Source organism: Trichosurus vulpecula, chromosome 2, assembly GCF_011100635.1.
Source record: "Trichosurus vulpecula isolate mTriVul1 chromosome 2, mTriVul1.pri, whole genome shotgun sequence".
In the NCBI taxonomy this organism is placed as follows: domain Eukaryota; kingdom Metazoa; phylum Chordata; class Mammalia; order Diprotodontia; family Phalangeridae; genus Trichosurus; species Trichosurus vulpecula.
The window spans coordinates 225,960,617-225,977,501 of NC_050574.1; the positions used below are offsets into that span (position 1 = coordinate 225,960,617).

The window sequence follows — 16,885 nt, forward strand, 5'->3', positions numbered from 1 at the left end:
CAGCTCTGTTGCTCATACTCTAGAGCTGGGTTTTAGATCCAGTGCTAACTCAGGGAAGGACCTGTACCTACAAGTGGAAAACTAGGGAATGGAGTGGTCACAGGCCTGATAGTATGCAAAAGGCAAGGAAAAAGCGCAGAAGCAAGCAGCAGCTATGTGACTCTGGACTTGGAGTGCCATCTTGTATCCAGCCCCCAGCCTGATCTGAAGCCTTTAGCTAAATAATGAGAGCAAGGAGCACAGAATAAGAGGAAGTCTACAATTTTATTGCTCTGAATTTGCATAATCTTCCAGCTAGCTCTTGTTGACTGGGCCCAGAAGCAGTCTACCAGAGCTCCAACCAGGGGCAAGCTCATAGTTGTATTGCCTAGACCCAAATCTGAGTCAGGAGCTTGCAAAGCTTAAACCAGGAGGCAGCAATCAAATTTCACCTAGGATCAGACAGCTTGGGGTACACTAAAAGCTTTCATGTCTTTGCCTCAGCTGTCCCTGAGAGTCTTGAAGAACATATGACTTAGCACCCCAAAAAATTAGCAACAGGATCCAAGAAAATATGAAACAAATCAAAGCAAAGCCCAGCTATTCCTTCCAGAAATGTTCAGAGCCTGACCCTAACACAGAATCACAATCCAGGAAATTAGGCTGGTAAAATGAATGAACTGTTCCTCATACACAATACTTCATGTTCAATCTCTGGCCCTTGGCATTGGTTATTCCCCTATCTTAGGAATGCACTGCCTCCTCACCAGCACCTTTTAGAATCCCTGTTATCTTTCAAGACTCAGCTACCTTCTACATGAGGCATTTCCCAATCTCTCCAGTTGCTAGTGCCTTTCCTTCTCCCCTCCCCCATTATCTTTTATCTGTTTTATGCATATATTGCATGCATATATATACATATAAACATATACACATATGTGTGTGTTTATGTGTCTACGTATCTATTTGTTTATGCATTCTACTTCCCGGATATTTTGTTTTTATGTTTGTATCTGCTCTGCCTAGCACAGGGTAAGGGGGAGTCAGAAGAAAGGGAAGGTTAACTCATTAAGATAATGAGTTCTATTTTAGACATGTTAAGTTTGAGGTATCTTTGGGATATCCAGTTTTAAATGTCCATCACTGATGATATATATGGGAGTTCAGGGGAGGACACCAGGACTTGATATAGAGATGTTTGAGCTATATGTAAGGATATGATCAATAAACCCATGGAAGCTGATGAGGTGACCAAGAGAGAGTGTACATATAGAAAGAAAAGGACCCAAGACAGGGTGTTGGGAAACACAGTGGTTGTGTCATGGATGATCATCCAGCAAAGGAGGACAATAAGTAGAGAGAAAACCCAGAAAGGATAGAATATCTAGGAGAAGATGGTCAAATGCAGCAGCAAAGACTATTAGACTTGGCAGTTGAGAGATCACTGGTAACTCTGGAGAGAGCAGTTTCAGTTGAATAGTGAAGTTGGGAATCAGACTGCATGAATGAAGAGGTGGCCATTGTACTTGTCAAGGCTAACCCCTTTACACATACAAGTGATCCCTTTTTATTTCATCTTTTCCAGTGTATTTCCCCCTCTGACACCTCTGCTTTCTTACTAATCTTAGATTTCTCCCTATCTTCTGGTTGATTCCTTACTACCTACACTGTCATGTGTCCTCTATCTTTAAAAAACTTAATCTGTCTGTCCCCACCAGCTATTATCCCATATCTCTCCTCAGTTTTGTGGTTAAACTCCTTGATAAAATGGTCTATAATTGTTGCCCCCACTTCCTTTCCTCTCACTATCTTACCTCTTTGCAGTCTACTTTCCAACCAACCTCACCATTCAAACCAAAGGCTAAATCTTTTCTTAAATATCATTCTTCTTGACTTCTCTGTAACTTTTGATACTTTTGAACACTCTTTTCTCTGTTATTTCTTCTCTCTAGATTTCTGTCACACTGGCTAACCATGGGTGTCCTCCAAGACTCTAACTGGGGCCCTCTTCTCCCTCCATACTATTTTACTTAGTCATCAGCTCCCATGGATTCAAATATCATCACTATGCTGGCGATTCTCAGGTTTATTAATCTAGCCCTAACCTATCTGTTGACCTCTAGTCTAATATCTCCAACTGCCTATTGGATATCACAAAGTGGACTTTAAATTCAGCTTGTCTAAAACAGAAATCATATTTTCCTCCAAGACCTTCTCTCTTCCTGACTTTCCTATTGCTGTGGAAGAAAATAATATCCTCCCAGTCACCCAAGCTCATAGTCTAGGTATCATCCTCGACTGCTCACTCTCTCTCACCTCTCATATTTAATCTGTTGCCAAGATATGTTGGTTCTAGCTCCAAAGATCTCTTCTACATATTCCCTTCTCTCCTCTGACACTGACACTACCTTGGTGCAGCCCCTCATCACCCCACACCTGGACTATCATAACAGCTTAAGTTAGTCTCCCTGCCACAAGTCACTCCCCACTCCAATTAGCTGTCAAATTGATCTTCATTAAGGGCAGGTCTGACCAAGTCACTCCCCCATTCAATAAACTCCAGTGGCTACCTATTACTTTTTAAATGTGAGAATTGAGGGGTTTAAGACAGCAAGTGGTTAATTATGGGAATTGAGTGAACCACACTGATTCCATCTTGTGATTCAATTCTGGAGCTAGGTAAGTTCCCTTTCTATTCAATTATGCGTCAAGTCCAACTTCTCTATTCTTCAAGGAAACTTTATTCAGTTGTAGGGATTGAAAGAAAACTGTTGCATTTTTTGAGCCTAGCCCTGAGTGGCTGGGAAGCTGGACCACCTCTATCTGCTGCTTAGAATCCCTTAACTAAAGGTTTATGACAACCAGAAAATCAGTCTGATCCAAAGACTGATGCAAAGAGTTTTCTCACAATTGTATGATTCAAGCAACCCATATGTCTTATCTGAAAACTGGTTTCCATACTGAACAATCAGTTATCGTGTTCTGTTGTTTATAGACACTTTGGGGAGTGGGACACCCCTTTTCTGATTTCAAGTAATTGTACCTGTTCACTATCTTCCTCCCAACTTCGAAAGTCTCTAATCTTTCATCTAATTAGAAATCAGATTACCCAATGTTGTACTGTTTCCTTTTAATTAATTGGCCATATTTGACTAATTGTTTTAATATATAAAAGTCTGCCTTTCCCCGTATCCAGAGTCCAGGCCTAAGATGAGGAGGTCTGGTTCTGGTTTGTTGGGCAATTGGCATGCATTGCTTAATAAATCAATATGCTTGGAAGATTGAACTTTTGTTTCCTCAGTCATTTTATCTTTCACTGGCAACATGGGTCAGATATAAAATCTACACAAGTGATGGCAGAACAGAAGAAAAACGGAAATGGTGGAAAGATGAATAGGATGAGAAGTGTAATCTAGTTTGGAGTTGGTCAAGGTAGGTAGGTTTGTACCCACTTAATCAGCAATCAGGATACCTCAGCCCTAGAGTGGGAGCTCCAAAACTAAATGGATTAACCTCCCTAGGGAATGAGGGCATTGATTTTGGAGGTCTACTGTGGAGAGTGCTGGTCCAGGTGGTCCTTCTGATATTGAAATGTTTGTGTTTGCTGATGACTATTCAACTCATAATGAACAAGAAATTTTTAAAATGAAGCAGGGTAATAGTGGCAAGGCAGAAGGCAGCATGGCTCGGGCAGACAGTTGGATGAGAAACATGATCTGGTCTGGGGCCAGGTAGGGTTAGGTAAGAACAGATTAGACTGGGTAAGGAGTGGTTAGGATAATATTAAAATAGTCTAACTGAGTAGGAGCAAGGGATTTAAACTAGGATGGTAACCATGAGAATAGGGAAGAGAGGACAAATGTGAAAGGAACTACCATCACCAGAACTAGCAACTAATGAGATGTGCAAGATGAATGAGGAATCAAAAATGACACCAAAGTTTTATACACGGAAGACTGAGCAAAAGGCGGTCCAGTGACAAGGAAGGAAAGGTTAAACACCTACTACTGCATACAAAGCACTGCAATAAACACTAGTGATACAAAGACAACAGTGAAACAGTACCGGCCCTCAAGGAGCTTATAGTCTATGGAGGGAAACACATGTTATTTTAAACATGTTAGATACAAAGTAACACAGAGCAAGTACAATGAGAAGATAACAAGCTCAAGCTTGGACACATTACATTTGGGGAGTTGATAGGATACATCTATGTGGAGACGTATGGAATAGCCAGTTGGAGACGTGGTCCTGGATTTTGGAGAGAAATCAGCATTGGAGAAAGAGATATGAGAGCCATCTGAATAGGTGTGATAGCTAAAGTTTTAGGAAGAGTTGAGATTGCCAAGAGAAAGAATAGAGAGAGAAGGGAATAGGGCCTGGATCAGAACATCTACTTTAATGGGTCAAGAAGGTTCCTCCAGTCAATCTTATTATGCTCTTCCCAGGGAAAGGTTTTCCCTTGGCAACATCCAGAAGAGCCACACATCTAGCAGTTTCCTAAAAATTTTATACGGCTCAAATGTTGTTTGTTCTTGGTTTCTGAAGAGGATCAATGACATCACTGAGTAATTGGGAACTGGACTTAAGTGAGGCAGAGTTGCAAAAAGTTGTCAGTTTCACTTTCTCTTCCAGAGTGATCAAAGCCCAGTGGCAAGACAAAAGTCAGGACAACTGGCAATGACCGGGGATGCACTGGATGACCTTGGTGTCTTTGATGTCTGATCAAGCTCTAAGCGCTCCACAGGGTCTGCTTTAGCTGCCTTCCTGGCATTGGAACAAATTGTTCTCATCTGCTCATTTTGCCAGGGGAAGTCTTCACACGCTTGATGTAGACACCCCCCAACTCACCAATGGGTTTGAGGCCTGTTGGTTATCCTCACCTGGTTTAACCTCTTTGCTAAGACAGTTTATCCAGGTATGGTCACTGTGCATGTTACAACTTCTTGGACCCACAGGTGAGAGTTGAGTGCCAGATGGACACCAAAGGTGGATGAGCAACCCTGAAAAGGGCTCAGCAAGCCCTCACACCAGAAGTGCTCGTCCTCCCAGGACACCGTATTGCCTTTGAGAAAGAGGAGCTGGCTCCAAATCACTGCAGCAAAAAATATTGGCTTTGGAATCAGGAAACCTGGATCCAAATCTTGTCTCAAACATTTATTAGTTCTGTGTAACCATATACAACTCATCTTCTTAGAATCCCATTTTTTCACCTGTAAAATGGGGATAATAATATACATACTGCCTACTTTATAGGATAGGCTTAAAGAAAAACACTTAGCAAATCTTATAGCACTATGTCAATATGACTTGTCATTATTGCTGTTAAAGGACAGCAGACAAATTACTGGGCTATACTCCTGGGCTATTAGCTAGGGAAAGTTTCCAGGGGCAGTAGATAACTGCTGTTCCTTCCCCCCCCCCCCCATCAAAAAAATGCCTTAAAATTCACCCTGAAAAAAATTCACCCTGGCTCATAGGTCATCAACTGATCTCTGGTTACTTTGATGATGAGGGAAAGGATGTAGGTGAAATGTGTGGCAGTGATGGATGGAATTTTCAGTGACTGTTTTCAAGAGTTGGTTGATCATTTGGGATTTCCATTCAACATTTAGAATGATGTGGTCAGGCCTCCCACATAGGAGCTTAACCTAATTAGTTAATTGCTTAACCAGTCAGACGGCTGTTCCTGATGAGGCCTGTGCTTAATACTTCCAAGTTGCAGATCTAGCAACTCAGACAATAGACAGATACCCCATGGATCTGTGGTGAAGATTCATGTTCTCAGTACTTTCCATCAGAATATTGGTTCCCATGTCACATACCGGAGGTGAAAAAGGCTTGCTTGTGGTAATAGATCTTCATACCTTGGTTCAGGGCCAGATAGAGCTAAAAGGAAAAAAAAAGACATTTTAAAGTTCTTCACACAATGCAATCTGAAGCATACCTTGTTGGTGACACTTAAAATCTACCTTCTCCAAAATGAGGCTAATTCTGGAGTTAGAAGTGAAAATCTGACAAATAATACTATCCAAGTGAGTCAGATCGTAGTATTTTTATTTGATCACCAGAATCAAACATAGTTGAAGATGTACTTTATTCATGGCATTGTAGGAAGTGAAGGGGATTATATGGATTGTTTAAACTCCTCCTTACTTTGAAGGTTCATTTGAGAGAACTTCCTGCACTAATTAACAGTGTAGCTCTACGCAGGGTTATCTAGTTAGGCCATCAGGACTGCATCTTCAAGCTCACAGGATTTTAAATATGATTTCCTCTCCCCCTCCCAGATTAAAGACTAATTGGGAAATGGGTTTTAGTCAAGCTCTCACTTCAGCTGGATGAGTCTTTAGGAACTGTAATGAGTTATTTTGGCAGGTGAATCTGTGCAGAAGCCGTGGGCTGTAAATGTTTATTTGCCTGGGCTTCCTGAATTCTCCATTGTGATAGCTCTGGGTGACAGCAGAGTAAGCCCCGTGTGCTGTCTGTTCTCACAGCAGCTGCAGCTTTTCTTTCTTTATCGAGCAGAGGGACTGGCAATGATTTTGAACGTGGCTCTGATGAGAAGAATGCCCTCCAGTTAAATTAGACTGAATGTAGTTTTACTCAGTTGAAGTAGACCGAAGTGAAGGCAGATGAGATATAGATCAATGGGAAGGGAAGTCACAGCATCTGCCCTCTTATTTCCAGAGCCTAAATCAAGCAGGATCTTACTGAACCTCAAATGTGTGTGTGTGTGTGTGTGTGTGTGTGTGTGTGTGTGTGTGTGTTTCAGAAGGAGGGAGGAAGGTGAGTCTGGGAAGAATAGGTTGAGAAATACACCAGTTCAAGAAAGAGGCATTTTTTTCTATCATTAAAACTCTGCTTATTTTATACCCAGGTTGCGTTGTATTTTCTGATATAAACGTTTAAAGGTTCTCACAGAAAACTAAATGGTGTGGCTGCAAAGGAACAGAAAACAATTTAATCTATATAGTTGGAATAAGTCAAAATTACCTACAGAAAATTTCAAAAGCCTATACCAGTGAGACGACTGGTCCTTTTGCCCTTCTCTTCATGCCCACCCCCATAATCACTAGACTAAAAGAATATAACCCTATATATACTTGCAGCCTCACATTCTCAAGAATTCACCCATAAACATAACTTACTATGAGTCTAGCAAAAGCTAATAGGAGATAAAGAAGAGAAGTGGGAAAAAAGGTATGCAGGTTAACAGCAGGGTAGCTCAATTTGGAAGGAAACCCAGAAAGAGAGAGAATAACAGGACAACTCATAACAGGGAGAAAAGAATGAAGCAAAGAAGAGAGAAGCGACAAATTGGTAAAAAGAAAGCAAGAGGGGAAAAAAGTAAAGAGGAATAAAAGGGTAAAGTTTATGTAAAATCTTACTGTCTAAAGCCTAGCTTAAATACCTATTGACCTCAATATATGTTGTTTTAAAGACCAATCAAAAGGGCAAAGGAAGTTTTTGTCTTCATCTGCACACTTTGACACTTGTCTCTTCTGGCACAGAAATGTAAGATAAGGCACCTTGTCTCTTACACCATCCTCTTTATAAGAAGAGAAATCTTGGGATGTGAGGGATAAAAGGTTAGGGAGCATTTTCTTATTTTTCTTAGGCAATCAGTTTTAGGAGTTTGCGGAGAGCCAGAATAAAAATTCTTTCAAACATACTCTTGGTCCTGTTACCTTATCTGGCGTTAATTCTTGTTTGCATGTCTTCCTTAGAGTTTGAACCACAAATGTTGGCGTTTTAGCCCGAAGTAAATTATTTCACCTGTGATTGTTTAAGTTGCTTAAAGGCAGCAGTCATATTTTTTTCATTCTCTGCTCTCACACAATCTGTATAAAATATTGGGCATGTATAGTCGAATCAAGTCAATGAGAATTTATTAATGGTTTCAGAGAAACATGGGAAGACTTGTATGAACTAATATAGAATGAACTGAACAGAACCCAGAGAACAGTTTCTACAATGACAACAATACTGTAAAGACCAACAACTTTGAAAGACTTAGGAACTCTGGTCAGCGTAATGAACAATTGTGATTCCAGAGGACCAATTATGAAACATGCTATCCACCTCCAAATAGAGAGCTGATGGTCTCAAAGTGCAGACTGAGACATATATCCCTGCCTTTTTTTTTCTTTTGGACATGGTCAATGCAGAAATTTGTTTTGCTTCATGACTAATACAGTAATTTTTTGGCATGAGTGAACATGCATAACCTATAATTAATAGCTTACTGTCTCAGGGAAAGGGGGGTGAAGGAGGGAAAGAGAAAATTTAGAACTCAAACTTTTAAAAAGTGAATGTTAAAAAAAATTATCTTTGAATGTAACTGGAGAAAAAGATAAAATATCATTTAAAAAATTGTTTTGCTTGATGTTTATAATGGAGGTTTTGTTTTTCTTTCATTTTTAATTGGTGAGAGAAAGGTGAAAGGGAGAGGAGAACATTTGTTAATTGAAAAAATAAAGTTTAATTTTTAAAAACCTTCATTTTTATTAAGCTCCTGTGTGCCAGGCACTGTACTAAGTGCCGAGGATACAAAGAAAGGCAAAAACATGGTCTCTGCTCTCAAGGAGCTCACGGGCTAATGAGGGAAACAACAGGTAAACAGTCATACACAAACAAGATATAGATAGGATAAACTGGAGATAATCTCAGAGGGAAGGTATTCATGAAAGGGGGGGGGGTCAGGAAAGGCTTCTCTCAGAAGTTGGGATTTTAACTGAGACTTGAAGGAAGCCAGGAAAGTTGGAAAATAGAGATGAGGAGGGAAAGAATTCCAGGCATGAGAAAAGACCAGTGAAAATTCAGAGTTTGGAGATGGAGAGTCTTAGGCAAGGAACGGTTAAGAAAGCCAGTATCACTGGATTGTAAAGTACATTCCAGGGAGTAAACTGTAAGGAGACTTGCAAAGTAGGAAGGGGCCAGTTTATGAATGGCTTTAAAAGCCAGAAAATTTTATATTTGATCCTGGAGGCAAGAGGGAACCACTGGAGTTTACTCAATTGGAGGTGGGGTGAAGAAGAAGGCAACATGATTAGACCTACAATTTAAGTAGATCACTTTTTTTTGGAATTTATTTAGAATTTTGTTTTTCCCCAGTACATGTAAAAACAATTTTTAACATTAGTTTTTAAAACTCTGAGTTTCAAATTCTCTCCCTTCCCCCCCTCCCACTCCACTCATTGAGGAGGCAAGCGATTCAATATAGGTTATATATGTCTAGTTATGCAAAACATTCCATATTAGTCATGTTGTGAAAGAAAACCTGGACCAAAAAAACCCTCAAGAAAAATAAAGTAAAAAAAACTATGCTTTAGTCTGTATTCAGTTCTTTCTCTGGAGATGGATAGCATTTTTCATAAGTCTCTCAGAGTTGTCTTGGATCATTGTATTGCTGAGAATAGCTAAGTCATTCACAGCTGATCATCTTACAATATTGCTGTTAATTTGTACACAGTATATTTCATTTTGTATCAGCTCATGTTAGTCTTTCCAGGTTTTTCTGAAAGCATCCTGCTCATCATTTTCCATGAGACAATAGTATTCAAGAAAATCACTTTGACAGTTAAATGGAGAATGGACTGGAGTGGGGAAGAGACTTGAGGCAGACAAACCCCTAACAGGCTATTTCAGTAGTCTAGGTTTAAGATGATGAGGGCTTGCATTAGAGTGGTGGCAGTGTCAGAGGAGACAAGAGCTGTTATGATGATAACACATAGAGGGCACTCACCAAGTTCTGAGTTAGTGACCTCTCTTCTTTTTCTGAAGACTACACCTTTTTAAAACTTTTCTAGAAGTGTATGTTATCTTAGACCACAGGGTATAGTGATGATAGATAATTATTCTATTTTCACCTTTTAAACACTCCTATAGTAGGGTCCTTCCTCCTCCAAACTGTACATAAGATTTTTCATGAATCCTTTGGTTCAGCCTAGTGAAGGCAATACTGGTGAAGATTCTCCTGACTAATTATACCCTTTCTAAGAACCAGCTTCCAGGGCACCCATGCAGTGTGGGGAGCCTCCATACCAAACCTTACCCAGACCTCTTACTAGGAATAATTTCACTTTGGGTCAGAACATTTGGGGTAGGGGAGAGGACACTAAGGTTCAATTATCGTAGGGGATAGGGTTGTTAGACTGGACCCTGGGGTAGTGAGGCTCAGGTACAGTTGAGCCCTTCAGGAAAAGGCTGGAAAAAGACTGCAAGGTGAAGTATGGAGAACTGGTTTCTCTAGAGGGAAGGAACCTTGTACCTTCCGAAGTATGGTCCTCTTCCAGGGTGGTACCCTCGGGTAAAACTCTGTTAGCCTCATACTGGTTATGGTCCTGTGGGCAAAAGAACCAGGAAACAGACCAAAAAGAAAGAAAAGTGTTGGGGTCATCACTGTTTTCAAATTCCCTTCTAGCAATTGTTATTGCTTACCTGTTTGATGTGTTCCCATGGCTATCACCTCAAGGATTAAATAAAAACTCTTCTGGCATTTAAATTATTAAATTAAAATAATAATTTCCAGAATTATAATACATTACTACCCTTCACACACTATATAGTTCAGTCAAACTGCACTTCTTGTCATTCTCCACATAGGGCTATTTCATCTTCCATCCCCATGTCTTTGTATAGGTTATACTCTATTCAATAGAATGCTCTTCCTCCTCACCTCCACCTCTCAGAATGCCCAGCTTCATTTAAAGCTCAGCTCAAGAACAAGCCCCTATATGAGGCCTATCCTGATCCACCCAGGTGATAATACCTCTCCTCCCAAAAGCATATCATGTCACTTTATATTTACTTACATGTATACATGTTGTTTTCTCTGATAGAATATTTCTAAGAAGTCCATATTTACTGTTTCATTTTTGTCTTTGAATCTCCAGGACCTACCATAGTGCCTAGCACAGAGCAGGCACTTAACAAGTGTCTGTAGACAAATTCTTGAAGACACTGAATTCTTTGCATGATTTTTTCCTTCCCCAGTGTTGCTGTGAAGATTAAAAGAGATAATATTTATAAAGCATTTAGCATAGTGCCTGGTGCTTAATAAATCCTTGTTTCCTTCCTTCCTTCCTTCCTTCCTTCCCACACATACATCAAGATGACTAGCTTACCTAACATATCAGAAGGTGGTCACAGGAAATATGAAAGACATTGATGAACCCCGAGTACAGATTGAAGCATATTTTTTTTGCTTTCTTTTTTCTTGTCTTTTTTTTTGTGTGTGTGCTTTTTGCAACATGGCTTGGCTAATATGGAAATAAGTTTTGCATGACTTCATAGGTATAATGGGTATCATGTTGCTTGTCTTTTCAATGGTGGGAGAGGGGCTGGAGAGAGAGAGAGAATTTGGAACTCAAAATCTAAAGCTGGATGTTTAAAAAAAATGAAAACATGAAAAACTCCAACTGGCCCCCTTCATTTTAGTAAATAACTTGGCTTTCTATTTTGCTAAGATTGAGGCCCCTGGACATGAACCCACTTAACTCTTCCCCTGTCCATCTCAAAGCTGGGAAGAGACATTTTTCTGGACGTTGCCTAGTGCAAATGAGGTAATTTTTAAAAATGCTTTTGTAAATTTTATTTTGTTGCTGTGTATTTTGTGTGAGGAAAGAAAGAAGTACAGAGTTCAGTGGAATATGATGAATACAGATCATGTATCTGGCAGTGAATCGAGGGCTTCCTTTATTAAGAGGAACCAAGTTTTTGTAATTTGAGTCTCCACAAACATTGATGTGCATGTTTTCTCTTTATCTTCAAGAAACAACTGTCACTAGACGTCATATAATTAGGAAAGGTAAGCATCATTTTAAATGTTCAGTCTACTGCCAATTTCATGCCACTGATTGTCCACCACTATTATTGGCAGTAAAATGGGGGTGGTGATAAATTGAAATACTTACTTCTGGCTGTCAAATGATGAATAGCATTTCTGTTCAGAAATTTGACTGTGGGAGTTAGGAGGGGAAGGCGCTAAATTGGGTTGGCCTGGGTTCAGGCAAAATCATTTTATTTCACTTATAAAGTGAGCAAAGAGAAAGAAAATAATGTCCCCCACCCCCTTTAATTTCTACTTAACTAAATACTCCTACTGGGTTCAAAATGACATCAAAATCACTGTCCAGTGCTGAACTTGGAGAAAGGTTGAAAGGAAAGGCATTTGAATTGTTGCTGCAAGAAATTCAAAGAAATGCAAAAATCATCCCCTTCCCCACAAGGGAAGTCCAGATCCATGGATGACAATGTGTGAAAGTACTACCTCTAACATTAGGTAGCTCTTAAGTTCCAGAAATTTCCTCTCAATGCAAAATAATCCAAAATTATAGCAACCAATTAAACTGCTGCTGGTAGTTCAACAAATGAAGAAAATCTAATGCTCTTCTCAACTAAAATGATTTCCCATCATGGCCACATAGTGATGATCAAATTAGGATTTACGTAGGGGAACACGGTCACTAAACACTTATTAAGTACCTACTATGTGACAGGTACTGTGCTAAGCACTGGGGATATAAAGAAAAGCAAAAAAAAAAAAGTCCCTGCTGTGAAGAAGCTCACAGTCTAATATGGGAGAAAACATGGAAACCACTATGTACAAACAAGAAATACACAGAATAAATTGCAACTAATCAACAAAGGAAAGGCATGAGAATTAAGGGGGATTGAGAAAGACTTCCTGTAGAAGGTGGAATTTTAGCTTGTACTTGAAGGAAGACAGGGAAGCCATGAGGGAGAGATGAAGGGGAGAAAATTCCAGACATGGGGGACAGCCGGTGAAAATGCAGGGAGTCCGGAGATGGAATGTCGTGTTTGAGGAATAGAAAGTCTTAAACAGGGTAAAGACATTATTTTTAAAGCAAGCCAAGAGAAATGAGTGAGTGTTACTTTAAGAGTTATTGGGTTACCAAATGACTTTCAAATAGAAATTTGGTAAACTAGAGTTGGAGGATGTGCTACAAATCAAATATATCTTTATTTTGCTTTCATTTCATTCTCTTCACCAAACAAAAAAAAACCTCAACAACATAATATCCAGTCTCCTTCCCCCAAAAGAAAAATATTTTGATCAAAAACTTAGATCCGTATCTAGGGCCTCATAAAGATTCATTTAATCACCACACTAATTTTTAAAAGTGGAATTAAATGAAAAAAAAGAATAAAAATAACTTTTATTGATGATGAAATTTATGAAACGATTGAATCAGAAAAGGAAAAATTAAGGGAAGTTCTCACAACTACTTGCACAAAAATTAAGCTGGCATGATTAAATCAACAGAGGACTGGAAATGTTCTTTCAGGTCACAGAGTAAAATAGTGAATGATTTATTATATCTTGTTTAGTTAAAATATTGATTTTCAGGATCAAATAGCAAAACTGAGGGCTGGGGCCCAGAGCTAAAACTGAAGCTACCTTAGCCTTGGACAAGTCTTTAAAAGCTGCTCAGGTTGCCAGGCCACCAGGATTTTCCCAGTTTCCCTGAGGGGCCATCTGATCCTACTTTCTTTCCAGCAGGAAATACAACATTATTTCTAATTAAACTGTAATGCATATCTATGTAACATTTTTCATCTAAGGATTTCAAAGCACCTTTGTCTCAGCTAAAAAAAAAGTACAGATGTATTCCATGAAAAAAATCTAGCCTATAAAAAATCCAAATTTATAATACATTAATTAGGAGGTAGTTATTAGTATTACAAAAGCATTATTTACTTTACAAAACGATTTGCCTCGGAATTCCTTGAGAGGTACTAGGCTTTCTTGCATTTTGGATGTGAATGAATATATAGAAGCTAAATTTTTACATTTTTTTAGGAACACATATTATGTAAAGTGAGGTACAGCCACATAGTAAAACATTACTGATGTGGCTAGAATAATAGTGTGGTGGGAGGTGAGAAGAAAGGCCCAATTTTGCTTAGTGAAAGGTGAATTGCAGCATATATTTCATAAATGAAGTTTTATTGCTATCAAGTACAATACATTTTACAAATTGGGATATGAATTGTTGCTACTAAGTTAATGAAAAACTAAGTTAATTTAAAAATAATGATTCACAATAGCACTTTAAAAAAACGTATTGAATTAAGGATGAACATCTTTTAACAAGAATAAACTGTTGGAAGCAGCGCTGAAGGCGCGTTGGAGGAACCTTTATTTCTTGAGCCTCCAGGTTGAAAAAGTTACTTATTTTAGACTGGATTCCCCTTGCAAGACCCTGAAAATCTTCAGAGGAAGAAATTGTTTCAAACTTTTTACTCAATAACAACCATGTATACAATGTCTGAATTATTGTTACTTCCAAAATAATGCAGTTTTATAGTATGATTAATTCCCACACCACAGAGGTAGAGAAGTATTTTAATACTATTGGCTACTCAGCAAATAAATAGTAAAACTCAGAACAGACCCCTAAATCTATCAGTTTCCACTCAAATGCTCTTTATTACTCAAACTCATGGAATGAAGAGACCTGAGAGATTCTTTAGCAGTCTAGCTGATCCCTTTATCCTACATACATAATTTAATGTAAATTAATGAATTTAGAAGATCAAATCTGCAGACTTCCAAGTCTTTCTAAGGTCAGAAGGATGTAACAGGATGAAAATTAGTTTCAAAGTCTTTGAAGGAGATATCATTTGTATCAGTTTTATAACTTGTTTATTACCAGTTGAATCCAGATAATTAAAGTTCCTTCCCACTATGTGATATAAGAACACTGCACTGAAAATCAAGGGACCTGAGTCCTATACCTCAACTCTGCTATTCACTAGCTGGGTGACCCTAGGCAAATCTTTTCACATTCCTGTTAACCAGTTTCCTTATCTATAGGAGAAGAGAATTGAATAGATGATCTCTACCATCTCTGACATTTCATGATTTTTGTATTTCAACTCTTCTGGAAACTAGTACCATTTAATAGGTGGTTCTTCAAAGGACTTTGTAAACCCTAAAGCACTGTTAAAATTGTGGATTATGATTATTATTTTATCTTCTAACTGCATTGAAATATAGCCATTGTACATTTGGTTGGAGAGTCAATTAGCACAATCAGAGGAATATATTTTCTATGTCAATGGTTTCTGCCATTCAACTAGGGTCTCTAGAGTTTCCTCCCTCCCCCATACTACTATATATTTTATGTACTTAAATAGCTTTCCTACTCTTCCCACTGCATTCAAGCATGAAGCATGGGCTGTTTAGCAAAGTCTTTAAGAGGCTCAGATGTTCTGTCCACTAGAGCAAGGAGTCTTAACAGGTGATCCTTTAAAAAATTACATCTTTATCTTTGCTAATTTCTAACTGAAATTTAGCATTTTCTTCAATTATTTAAAAACAGTATTCTGAGAAGGGTCCCATGGCTTTACCAGGCTGCAAAAGGGATGCATGATACACCAAAAAGGTTAAGAATTCTGCCGTAGAGGATGTTCAAGTTTGGAAAAACAGAGCCTCTCATGACATAATAAAGGATTTTATCTAATTTTGAGGGAAAACCTGTACATCTCATTTTCCTTCATTCCGAAAGAAATCAGAACCATGTTCCACCTTTATCTTTGAAGGGTTGTCCCCAAAAGTTCGTATTTGGTTTTCAAGAGTAAAAATATTTAGCATCTTCCCTCAAATGAGCATGTATACTTAATTTTCCTTAAATCAAAGAGCCACATCATAACACATCGCGCAAATCGAACAATGGCCGTTACTGTATTGCCACTACTTTTAACAAGGCAAGTTTACTTCTGGGGCTTTGGTCGGATGGTATTATGATTTGTATGGTTCATGGTGATGATGGAAATCTAGACTGGCCCAAAGAGTGATGGGGTACTAGACCAAGTCAAACTAGATAATGACATTCAGAGAAAGGGCTATTCTTGAGGTGGGATAGCGAAGTCTGACCTCAGTGTGATGGAGACCAGTGGGCCTTCTGTGTTCCCTATCCATACGCAGTGACATTGCCTGAAATCTGCCTCTGTTTCCTAGAGTCTTTGGATTTAGAGTTGGAGGTCATTTTAGACACACCTCACATTTATGTAGTGCGTTAGGGTTGTCGGTTGTTTTTACTTTATTTTGTTTGTTTTGCTTTAAGTTTTGCAGCCTGATTTTCTCACCGTACCTGGAAGGTGAGCAGGGCAAATATTGTTATGATACCCGTTCTACAGACGAGGAAACTAGTAGCCTGAAGGGTTAAGTAACTCGTCCAAGGTAACAAACTGACTCCAAATCCAATGATCTTTCCACATCCCATCTCTGATTCTTCTACTATTTAAGAGAGCAAAAATCGTCATGGGAAAGTTTATCACTGAGAAAAGGAGAAAATTCCCAGCTCACGAATGACCCAGTGCATGGGGTTAATTTCATTAGCTACGCAGGTCCTCCCTATCTTGCTGAGTAGCAAGTTGTAGTCCGGGATGCTCTGGGGAAACAGCAATGGGGCAGCGGCTGAGGATGACTTTGAGAAAGACGACCCCGAAGCTCCAACAAGGAAAAGAATTTGCAAAAGAAAAAAAAAAGTGACAGAAGCTGTTCATTCTAAGGCTGAGGGTTGTATTTTTTTTTTCCTCCCAAAATCTTGCCGGCTTCACATTTTCATGCACCAAAGCGATGCCAAAAATATTGCTGCAACCCTTACCTGACAGTCTTTCAGCATCTCACTCACGAGTGAGCGCGGGGGCGGGAGGGGGGCGGCTAGGGAGGAGCGGGCGGAGCAGCCCAGGAGGCTGCAGCGGCCGCTGCCCCTGCGGGTCGCTTAGGTCGGCTTCTCCTCCGGCCCGGGAGTGCTTTGGGTCTAGAGCTCCAGCAGCCAGTCACTCCCTGCGCACGCGCGCTGCTCCTCCGCCCGACTCCACTACAGTTCCTCCCCACCCCCTCCCGCAAGTCTTTAGGAGCGCCAAGAGA

At 39.4% G+C, this 16,885-nt stretch overlaps 1 long non-coding RNA gene across 1 annotated transcript; it reads right to left on the bottom strand.

Moving 5' to 3' along the window:
- Nucleotides 1-5,123: 5,123 nt before the first annotated feature.
- Nucleotides 5,124-16,823, bottom strand: LOC118837579. Its single transcript, XR_005009571.1, has 3 exons — nt 16,620-16,823; nt 10,797-10,982; nt 5,124-5,868 (listed from the first exon to the last, which is right to left on the bottom strand). It is a non-coding gene; the product is annotated as an uncharacterized LOC118837579 (long non-coding RNA).
- Between the last annotated feature and the right edge of the window lie 62 nt (nt 16,824-16,885).